The sequence below is a fragment of the Diaphorina citri genome, unplaced genomic scaffold, assembly GCF_000475195.1.
Source record: "Diaphorina citri unplaced genomic scaffold, Diaci psyllid genome assembly version 1.1 scaffold1806, whole genome shotgun sequence".
NCBI lineage: Eukaryota > Metazoa > Arthropoda > Insecta > Hemiptera > Psyllidae > Diaphorina > Diaphorina citri.
In genome coordinates this window covers 20,561-31,541 of record NW_007379232.1, presented here as the reverse complement: position 1 = coordinate 31,541, position 10,981 = coordinate 20,561, and the positions used below count along the sequence as shown (strand labels likewise).

The window sequence follows — 10,981 nt, the reverse complement described above, 5'->3', positions numbered from 1 at the left end:
ATACTAATACTAATAATAATAATAATAATAATAATAATAATAATAATAACAATAATAATAATAATAATAATAATAATAATAATAAAACAAAATACCTACATTCTTAAAATAGAATGATCTGCCTACTTCCTAGATTAGAAGAATCAGCGGTTCTCAAAATATTTGGGGCACGGGCCACGTTGCCATTTCGCACTTTTCTTTACATTACCTACATTCTTTACACTTTCTATGTAGGTAGTTCTTTTCACGTTTTTTCACCCTGAAAGGATGAAAAAATATATACCTACATTGTGGATATACATTTTCTAACCACAGTCTGGCGTACTTATACTTACGTACTTTTCCTTTACTTTTCCCTGTACGTACTTTTCCAACCCTTATATGTAGCGGTACGCCCTCCTTCCCCATTTTACGTACTTTCTTTCTACTAACTTACATTTCCATGTAGGTACTTTTCCAACACTCTTTGAAACTCTCTCTCTCTCTCTCTCTCTCTCTCTCTCTTTCTCTCTATTTCTAAGATTTTACTCTATTTTCTCTCTCGATTCTTCACCACTATTCTTATCCCTATCAATAGTACCTACCTAGAATACCTTCATTAATTTTCTTTTGTTCTCAGCACAAGAGAAAAAAGACAGGCCAAGTCATTGTAATGGTGATGTTTTGACATTAAGGACAAAACGTCTTAACAATGGGATTTTCTATTAACCCTTTCGTGACCAAATTAGAAAGAAAAGACTCACAAACTTAATTTTTGGTGTCAAAGGACTAGGGGTTATGCATTTATCAAATCTGAAATAAAAAATTGAAAAAAGCTTACCGTTTTTGAGATAACGACGTGGGACCTATGTGTCCCAGTGGACTTTGGGTAGCATCAGCTGGTGGGACACATATGTCCCATTGGTCTCCTAGTAACTTAAAAAAAAAGGTAAATTAAACAATAAACTTATTTCTCGCTGGAGTTTTTTGGCCATGGAGAGCATCCTATATACAATATTAGACCCATTATTGGTTTTATACATTTAGGGTCAGTTGAAGAGCGTCCATATACATTGTATATTCTCAGAATCTTAGGATTTACTGATATGACAACAACTTTACAAGCCATGGAATGGAACTAGTGTGCTGTTATGAAAGTAAACAAAAAAATCTAGTGTGAACATCACACGGGGTTCCTTATCCTATTAAATGATGCTTATTTGAGTGTTCTTTTACCCTAACTTTTACAATATCTCTAACCGTTTAGTCGGTATAGCTGAAAAAACGGTCGCAATCTGTCCAAAAGCGGTCAAAATAGCACCAACCGCAGCACCTATCTCAACCAAACGTTTTGTGTTGCATCCTCGTCACATTTGTGAACTACATACCAAATTTCAAGTCTCTAGCTCATACCGTTCCCGAGATATTGTTAAAATACACCGAAAACCGCCAAAAAGCGGTAAAATGCCGCCAAGCGTTGCACCGGTCTTAACCAAAAGTTTCGTGTCGCATCCTTGTCACATTTGACAGCTACATATCAAATTTCAAGTCTCTATCTCTTCCTGTTCTCGAGATAGATCATGATAACTAATCAATATCAATCACAGGAAATTAAAATTTCAAAAAAAAGTACATCCGTTGGACCAGCGGGACACCGGTGACCCACAAAGTAGATCAGCCATAACAGAAAATGTTTACATTTTTTTTTTAGAAAGAACTACATACAACTATAAAGAAACATATTTGGCACAAAATCATGCAAAAAAACACTTACTTTTTCCATGGAAAATCCTTCTAATTAACGAAATGGTGAAAATCTAAAAAAAAACTCTCAAAATTATCACCACCCTCACGTTTTTTGACACTAAATGATAAATATCGAAAATCAAAACAAACTTGACCATGAAATTTTAGTTCCACTGTGTTCTCGAGAGTTTGAAGTAGAGCGCAGCACAAGTCGATACTCGATTTTTTTCTCGTAGAGACTGCTATGGTCTCTTTAAGTTAGTGGGACACGGGTGTCCCAGTGGTCACGAAAGGGTTAAGAAATTGTGGGGGAGGATTAGGAAAAGGAGGTCTGTGCAGGGTGTCAAAGGCTATTATCAGTTCCCTCTGTGTCTTTATCGTACTTATTCTGTATCCTTATCGTACACTCTTTATGTCTTTATCGTACTTATTCTGTATCTTTATCGTACACCCTTTGTGCCTTTATCGTACTCCCTCTGTGTGTTTATTGTACTCCCTCTGTGTCTTTATCGTACTCCCTCTGTGTCTTTATCGTACTCCCTCTGTGTCTTTATCGTACTCCCTCTGTGTCTTTATCGTACTCTCTCTGTGTCTTTATCGTACTCCCTCTGTGTCTTTATCGTACACCCTCTGTGTCTCTATCGTACTCCCTCTGTGTCTCTATCGTACTCCCTCTGTGTCTTTATCGTACTCCCTCTGTGTCTTTATCGTACTCATTCTGTATCTTTATCGTACACCCTTTGTGTCTTTATCGTACTCCCTCTGTGTGTTTATTGTACTCCCTCTGTGTCTTTATCGTACTCCCTCTGTGTGTTTATTGTACTCCCTCTGTGTCTTTATCGTACACCCTTTGTGTCTTTATCGTACTCCCTCTGTGTCTTTATCGTACTCCCTCTGTGTCTTTATTGTACTCCCTCTGTGTCTTTATCGTACTCCCTCTGTGTCTTTATCGTACGTCCTCTGTGTCTTTATCGTACCCCGTCAATCCTCCCTGGTATCAATTTATTCCTTAATGTCTCTAGAGTTATTTATGCCAGGCACTCCTTACTCCTTAGCCAACGGAAAAATGAATGTCGTAAAAAAAAAAGTTCTGTGAAAAATGCGATTATAAAAGTTTTTTTAGTGAAAACAAGACCAAACAAATAATCTCAGGTAATGAAAAATAATAACACTAGGGGCGCTAGGTACCAAAATAAGTCACACAGGAAGTACTGTTGGTCCAGGTGTAACGTGATTCTATGGGAAGGTCCTGGGTTCGATTAAAACCAACGACTTAGTGAAAACAAGACCAAACAAATAATCTCAGGTAATGAAAAATAATAACACTAGGGTCGCTAGGTACCAAAATAAGTCACACAGGGGCTATACTGTTGGTCCAGGTGTAACGTGATTCTATGGGAAGATCCTGAGTTCGATTAACATCAACGACAAAAAGTAAAAATGTTGCATTACAATTTTATTACTTCGGAGACTCAACACTTCAACAGGTTTACACCTAAATGGAAAGCATTTTATCTCTTCTCACCCATCTGATAGGGGACATACTGACATAGGTACTACGGGATGGCCATGCTCTCACACAGAACGTGAAAGTACCAGTTAACGGGCTTTCTCAGAAAGGCTGGTTTTCTTCCATTCTTTTTTTTTTTCGTTTTCCCTCAAACATTAATTGACTTAAGATCCTATTCCTCCATCAAGACGTTAATTGGCTGCCTGGAGACATGAAGGTCTTATCATTTTAATTTTCAAATTAACATTTTCTAGAGCCATCGTTTAAGTTTCATTATTCCTACCAAGGACATACCTCCACGTAACTACGTTATACTACCCTTTTACTTTACATTTTCACTCTTCAATGCCCGAGGGTGCCAGCCTTGTGCCTCATCAGATGGGCGAGAAGAGACACAATACTTCCCATTTAGGTGCTGGGTCAACACGAGAACACCAGAGAGTAACCCGTTGAAATATATTTACAATCGAAAAACGAGTACAAATTTTTGTCGATGGTGGGATTCGAACCCGGGACCTACTGCATGGCAAGCAAGCGCGTTACCACTGGACCAACCGTGCCCCCTCATTCTGTCTGTCTTCTTTCAGTCTTTCTTCGATTTCGGGACGATATGACCTTAGTGGTTACAGTTCCCACTATCAATCTTCTTTTACTAAAAATTCCTCCATGATAGTCGACATTTTGGCTAACTTTGATCAAAATCAGACAAACTGTTCAGAATGTATTACGGAATAACCCAGGTAGAGATGGACTAAACTGAAAATTGTCGAGTTGAAATTTAGAACTCACTTGGTTCGTTCACAACCACCCTATATATTTCCCTTATACAGGGTGTACCCTAGGGTATCGTTCATTTTATCATGTCTCCCATCACCATTACCATGTGTGTTTCATTTATTTCCTTTTCAACATGTAATTTTCCTTTTGCGCTTTCCTCGTTTCTTCTTCTTCTTCTTCTTCTTCCTCTTCTTCAATTTCTTTTTCTTCTTCTGCTTCTTCTTCTACCTCTTCTTCTTCTGCTTGTTCTTCCTCTTTCCAATTCTTCGATATTTTGCTTTCGGAACCCTTTTTTTCGTCTTCTTCTTGGTTTTCTTCATCGTCTGTTTCTTTCTTCTCGTTCTTCTTCGTGTTTTTTTTTTCCTTCTTCCACTTCTTCTCCTTCTCATGTTTTTTCCTCTTCATTTCTCCTCTTCTTCTCTTTCTTTTTCGTTTTCCCCTCCTCCTTTTTTCTCCCTTTTCTTTATTCTTCATATCACTTCATCTTTGTTTTCTCCTCCTCATCCTCTTCCTCTCCATCCTTCTTCTTTTTCTCTTTCGTCTCGTCGTCTTCTTCTTCTTCTTCTTCGTTTTCTTTTTCTTCTTTCACTGAAATTTATTAGTTGCCACTTTATTTATTGCACTTTTTCTCTCCTGACATAAATGTTTCTTTCACACACTCTTTTTTTTTCAATTTTCTCTAGTTCTCTATTTCTCTCTCTCTCTATCTCTGTCTCTCTCTCTCTCTCTCTCTCTCTCTCTCTCTCTCTCTATCTCTGTTTCTCTCTCTCTTTCTCTCTTTTTCTCTCTCTTTCAATTTTGTTCTCTGCCGTCAGATCAATATTGAGGAAATGAAAAAGTTGGTTTCAATCTGATAACATCGGAAAATAGCTAGGTAGTCTAGGAATCTTTTCTCTAGTTCTCTCTTTCTCTCTCTCTCTCTCTCTCTCTCTCTCTATCTCTGTTTATTTCTCTCTTTTTCTCTCTCTTTCAATTTTGTTCTCTGCCGTCAGATCAATATGGAGGAAATGAAAAAGTTGATTTCAATGTGATAACATCGGAAAATAGCTAGGTAGTCTATATAGGTACCCTTCAAACCAGGGTCGCCAAAAGTAGAAGAGTAATAGATATTAGTGCTTTATTTAGACTGTCGAATTAGGACATGTAGTCCCTTTTCCCTTCCCTTCAGTCCCTTCAATTTGCACTTTAACATCCATCTCACCTCCATCACTAATTTATTTCTCTTTTCTTCTTCTCATTATTATTATTATTATTATTATTTATTTATTTCTTCGACAGATATTAGAGAGAGAGAGAGAGAGATCAGAGGGAGATATAGAAAGATAGGGGGAAAGACGAAACGGGAAAGAGAGAATGAGAGGGAAAAGCTAAGATGAACAAGAGGGAGAGAGAGAGAACCTTAAAGCTTACAGAAGGTTAAAACTCTGAAAAAGGCTCAATTTTCTAAAAAAAAAAAAAAAAGTGAAATTCGAACCCCCTATCAAGAGGTTCGCAATCCAAATATTGTCCTCATGGTAATTCCTATGAGGGTTTTTACTTTCAAATACTTTCTATCTTTCACTTTCTAATCTGGCCTTCTACTTTTCATTTTATTTCTGTACTTTGCGTCCTTTTTCTTCTATTACAGCTAAGGTCGAGTTTTACCACCGTGGATTGTCTTAGGATTGAGTTCAATCCGAGGTTGACCCGAGTATTATAAGTATAGGGAAATCCTCGTTTCATCTCAATCTCGAGTTGGTAAACCAAAGCACAAGTCTTTTCCCACTCAAGTAGGGTCGACATTTAATGTGTGTTTTCCAAGCTGCTCGGTTCTGGGCGAGGCTGCAATACATGTTTTTCTCCCTCTGGGATCTTCTTTATGTCCTTTTTCTGAGAATGTGAAACGAAAGAAGAATTTCTACATTCTGGAAGAAATAAAGAGTACTTACATACCTAGCTGTTTTTGATGCTATGCAAGGTTTTTTTTTCTTGTTTAGACTGCTGGGGTAAAGGGACTTTTTAGTCTCATTCGAGCAGGATAAACAAGGTATATTCTATTCTATTCTATTCTATTCCCTTTATCTCAACAGATTAACCCTTGTGTCAACAGATAGGTACAAATGTACCTTTTTGAATTTTAAATGTCAATAACTTTTTTCCTGTATGTCCTACGAATCTGAAACTCTAGTTTATGCTCAAGCATATTGTTGTGCACAAATATGTTAATTTTTATTGGTGTAGACCCAATGAGTCCTTGACAGGATCAAAAATCCCCTGCATACCTCATTGTTCAACAAAAAAATTCATTTTTTTCTATCTTTCAAAGGATATCCTATCTTATCAGAGGAGAAGATCATAGAAAGTGATCATTTCAACCTCCAATACCTCGATCATTTCAACTACCCCCGGTCCCAATAAGTTGAAATAATCGAGATTCTACTGTACGTGAATCAACTGTCTTGATTCACCATGGCATATTACTTCAGAACAAGAATCGCACCCGAGACCTAACAGGTTGCAAGTCTGGCCAATATAGGCCAAAGAGGTGTCGCTCTACATAATAAAATTATAAAACCATTAAATGTAAAAATGTTTTACGTTAAGTAGTTCCAAGTAAACGGACTTATTACCGAGTTCTGATGCGTACCTACATAATTACCTACTTAAGATAGGGTAAGTGTACCATTTATTCGCCCACCTAAAAAACGTACCATTTATTGGCCTACCTGTACCATACGCCACATAAGTCTGAACTGGACGAACTTTTTCAAGATCCAATTTCATCAAAAGAAAGGGCTTAAAGACTGCTATCGAACCAGTGCTATTCAAAAATTGTAGTCATAAAAACAAAAAATAGAAAAATAAGTGTGGGCAGGTCGGCCAATAAATGATACGTTTTTTAGGTGGGCGAATAAATGGTACACTTACCCTATTGTACATGGAGTCCAAGAGGAATGTATACAGACTACAGATGTCGGGCACCTACAGGGAGAGAAAGGGGCGCCCATTGTTTTGACGTAATTTTTCTTTCCCGACACGAGGAATGTGTGTAATATAAAGTGAACCTTTCGCTCCATGTGTGGGATGGAATTTCTGTGGAAACAGGGAGTGTACCAGTCCGCAATTTCCCTTGCTAAGGAAATAGTGAAGCTTGAGTGCGAAGGGCATCCACTCGTAACCTGAAGTCCAAAGCTAGGGCTGATTGAGAGGCTGACGAAAAACGCCGACCCCGTCTGAACACGGGAAAAAGGCGAGGAAGGAGAAGAATAATTAAATTTATCAACTTTTACTTCAAAGGTTGACAGATGGTGGAAAGATAGAATTGAATTAGATAACCTGCCTGGGTGGTGTAGTGGTCAAGACGCTCGCCTAGCAATCAGGATGGCGTGGGTTCAATACCATACCAACCACTATAATAATGGATAGTGAAAAAGGAAATACATTTTAAAGATTTGACCCATCATATGCAAAAAGAGAGAGGGAGGGAGAAACAAAAATAAACAGTGAAAAAGAAAGAGATCATGAGGGAGAGAGAGAAAGAAATAGGGGGAGAGAGGGAGAGACTAATCATTTGTTTGAATTCTTTCAATTCTTCCATGTAATCCTTGTGTCTTTCATTGAACTTTTTTTCATTATTTTCTTCCTTCAATAATTCTCTTCTCGTCTTTCGAAAACGCCTCTTCATTTCTTTCCATTGAATTTTGTTCTTCTTTGTACTGCTTTCGTGGCATTCTTCTTGTTCTTTTTGGTATTCTTAGTCTTGTTCTTTTTCTTTTGTCCTTTCATTCCTATTATTATACCTAGCGTATTTTTCTCAAACCTCTTTTATTCACCGGGCATTGAATATAATATCTATCTTTTCTTCTATGTCCTCTTCCTCTTTTACTTTTTTAGTCTGTCTCTCCATCCTCCTCCTCCTCCTACTTCAGCTCCTTTCTCTTTCTTCTATTCCTCTCTTTCTTCTATTTCTCTTCCTCCTACTTCGTCTTTTATTATCTCCTCTCCACTCTCCTCTCATATTTCTTTCTTTCATTTACTGCTTCTCTTATCAGCTTCTTCTTTTCCTCCTCCTCCCAATTCTTTTCTTCTCCTCCTCTTCTTCCTCCTTCTCCACTATCCACTTGTTATTGCAAATATGCAAATCCTCTTCCTCCTTCTCTTCTTTTATATCATCCTCATCATCTGTTATTGCACATTCTTTCGGATTTTCTCTTCTCTCCATTCCACACAGGATGGTAATTCTTTTTTTAACTCTCTTTTATGTATATTTCAAACTATCTTTCCCCTTTTTAACATGCTACCTCGTTCTTTTTCCAGGAAAAGAGCTCCTTTATTTTTTCTTCTTCTTCCTTCTTTATTTTCTCTAGTTTATGATTATTTTTATATCCAGACTCATTTGTTTTTTGTTCTCCTGCTCCTCCTCCTCCTTCTTCTTCTTTCTTTTTTCGGAGTTCATTTTAATTTTGTTTACTCTATGGGTGTTTTTTCCTTCCATCAGATGTTTCCTGTAAACGTCGCTTTGACCTGTTTGCACTTTTTTAACTCTTACTCCATTTTTTTCTTTTTCTTTCTTTTTTCCTTTCTTCAGTTTTCTCGTAGGTGCACGGGCGTTTTTCTAATTCAATTATGTATTTGTTGAACATGCATTTTTCTTTTCCAACTTCTTCCACTTGAGTTCATCACCTTCCTTTATTATTATTATTTTTATTAAAGCTTTATTTGAACTAAGTCTCTTTACTGTCTTATGCATGAAGTTTTTGTTAACTTTACTATACTCCTCGTATATTCCATTATTATGGAAATTTGATTTTTAAAATAAATAAAGATTACCTTACCTTTCTCGTACGTTAAAAGTTTTGTATACCAGCCTATCCAATATAGGATGTATACCAGCCTATCCAACATAGGATTCGGATTCGATTCCCGACTGGAGCAAATTTTATCCTAACCAGGTAGCCAAGATGTCCAAGTGCTCGTGACAAAAAGTTTATCACACTACGCTAAATGTTTTGGCTGGGTCTCGAACCACCGACCTTTAGATCCCCAGTCCGCCGTGCTATAAGGTTTTCTTCTCTATTTTCATTTTCTCCTAGATCTCTCTTTCCCTCTTTTTCTTCAATATTTTCTCTCTCTTTCATTTCATTATTTAGTTCACCTTTCATCATTTCTCTCTACCTTTCTTTGTTCCTTTCAAAATCTTGAAAAAAAAAAAAAGTTTCTATATTTTTGAATGAGAGAAAGCGATGATAGAGTAAAACAGAAATTGAAACAGACAGAAACAGATAGAGGGAGGGAGAGAGAGAGAAAGAGAGAGAGAGAGATTCCTATTTACATTTTCCAAGACCCCGGGTCAAAATGTCTTGTCTAAAAGTTTTCCCAAACAATGGGTACCTATAAGGGAAAGGATCACCTTACAAAAGTCTTTTGTATTACAAAATATCTTTTTCTTAACAGTGGGGTAGTGTGAATGTAATAATTTCAATGCGGTATTACACTGTGGGGCAATGAAAGCGGGACACCCCTATTTTTGGTTTTTCTCAAACTGCTGTTCAGTGTTCTTTGTTTTTTTTTTTTTTTTTTTTTTTTGTCATCTCCAGAAACATGCATTTTCAGCATAAAACTGATTCTTGTTTTTTATTTTTCTTTTTTTACTCAAAGGGTATGTAGGTATGCAGTCTTGTGGAATAAGTTTTAAACTTTACAGCAAAAAATATTAATAATGGTTTTACCAAAAAAAAAAAAATAATAATAATAAAAAAAAAAAAAAAATAACACTGAACAGCAGTTTGAGAAAAACCAAAAATTGCACTACAAAAGTGTCCCTAAAGTGTAAAACACAATACATTAATTACATTTCATAAAAGAAAAACAGAAAAACAACACTTTTAAATATTAAAATCAATCACTGAAAGAGAATTTTAAACTTAGATCAAAAATGCTGCATTTCCCTCGGATTTTTAACCTTTGCCACTAATTTTATCTTTACATTTTAAAAAATAAACTTTTACCTTGTTTCCTTTTGGTTTCTGTTACTTGGAGCAGTTAGGAAGTTCTAAAATATTCTCTAGTGTTTAGCTTCAGACAGACAACACTTCCCTCTGGTTTTCGATCCTCCACCACTGTTTTTACCTTTACGTTTTAAATAATGAACTTTTACCTTTGTTTCCTTTCGGTTTTCTCTCACTTGGAGTGGTTTAGTTGTAATATCTTTAGTGTTTGGACAGTACAGATACTCGGGGATGAAAGCGACTTTTGCAGTCCATCCGGCCAAACAATGTACTCTGTTTTGATAAATTTAATATCCTTTTAGGATTCAGGATCTATGTATGTACCTACAAGATGCTAGACAATTTTCCATTCTTCCATTTTTTTTGGTACCTATATATTTTGTAGGGAGAGAGAGAGGGGGAGAGAGAGAGAGAGAGAGAGAGAGAGAGAGAGAGAGAGAGAGAGAGAGAGAGAGAGAGAAATAAGAAGATTGCCTCAAATTTTAAGTTCCTCAACAATCCAGATTCCAAATTCAACTGTATTTTGCTTTTTCGCCCCTCAGTCGTGAAAGGTCACACAATAACGTTCAAAGAATGCCACCTTGTCCTACGCCAGTTCTATCTGCTAATGTCAGGGCACCCGTCCAACCACTCACCACCGCCGATGTTGCTTTTTTCCCCTGTCTTGTGTGAAACATTTTTCTTCCTGACGAGGGGCTCCGTCCCAAAGGCGGAAAACGGTGACTTCTAAAAATCAACCGGTCAAAGGCTTAATTCAAATCTGGAGAACGGGGATTAATATTTCCAATGACGAATAATAAAACAGATTTGTGTGAACGCCTTGGAACTATTTGATTATGCAATGTGCAACATAGGACACATGTGTCTGGATTAGTTTTCTATGGGTTAACATTAACACTATTAATGCATGGCAAGCAAGCGCGTTACCACTGGACCAACCGTGCCCCCTCATTCTGTCTGTCTTCTTTCAGTCTTTCTTCGA

General features: G+C 36.9%; 1 long non-coding RNA gene across 1 annotated transcript; it reads right to left on the bottom strand.

The window, feature by feature from the left end:
* Positions 1-1,025: 1,025 nt before the first annotated feature.
* On the bottom strand, positions 1,026-2,019 carry LOC113470753. The gene is made up of 2 exons (XR_003393696.1): positions 1,754-2,019; positions 1,026-1,125 (listed from the first exon to the last, which is right to left on the bottom strand). It is a non-coding gene; the product is annotated as an uncharacterized LOC113470753 (long non-coding RNA).
* Positions 2,020-10,981: the final 8,962 nt, after the last annotated feature.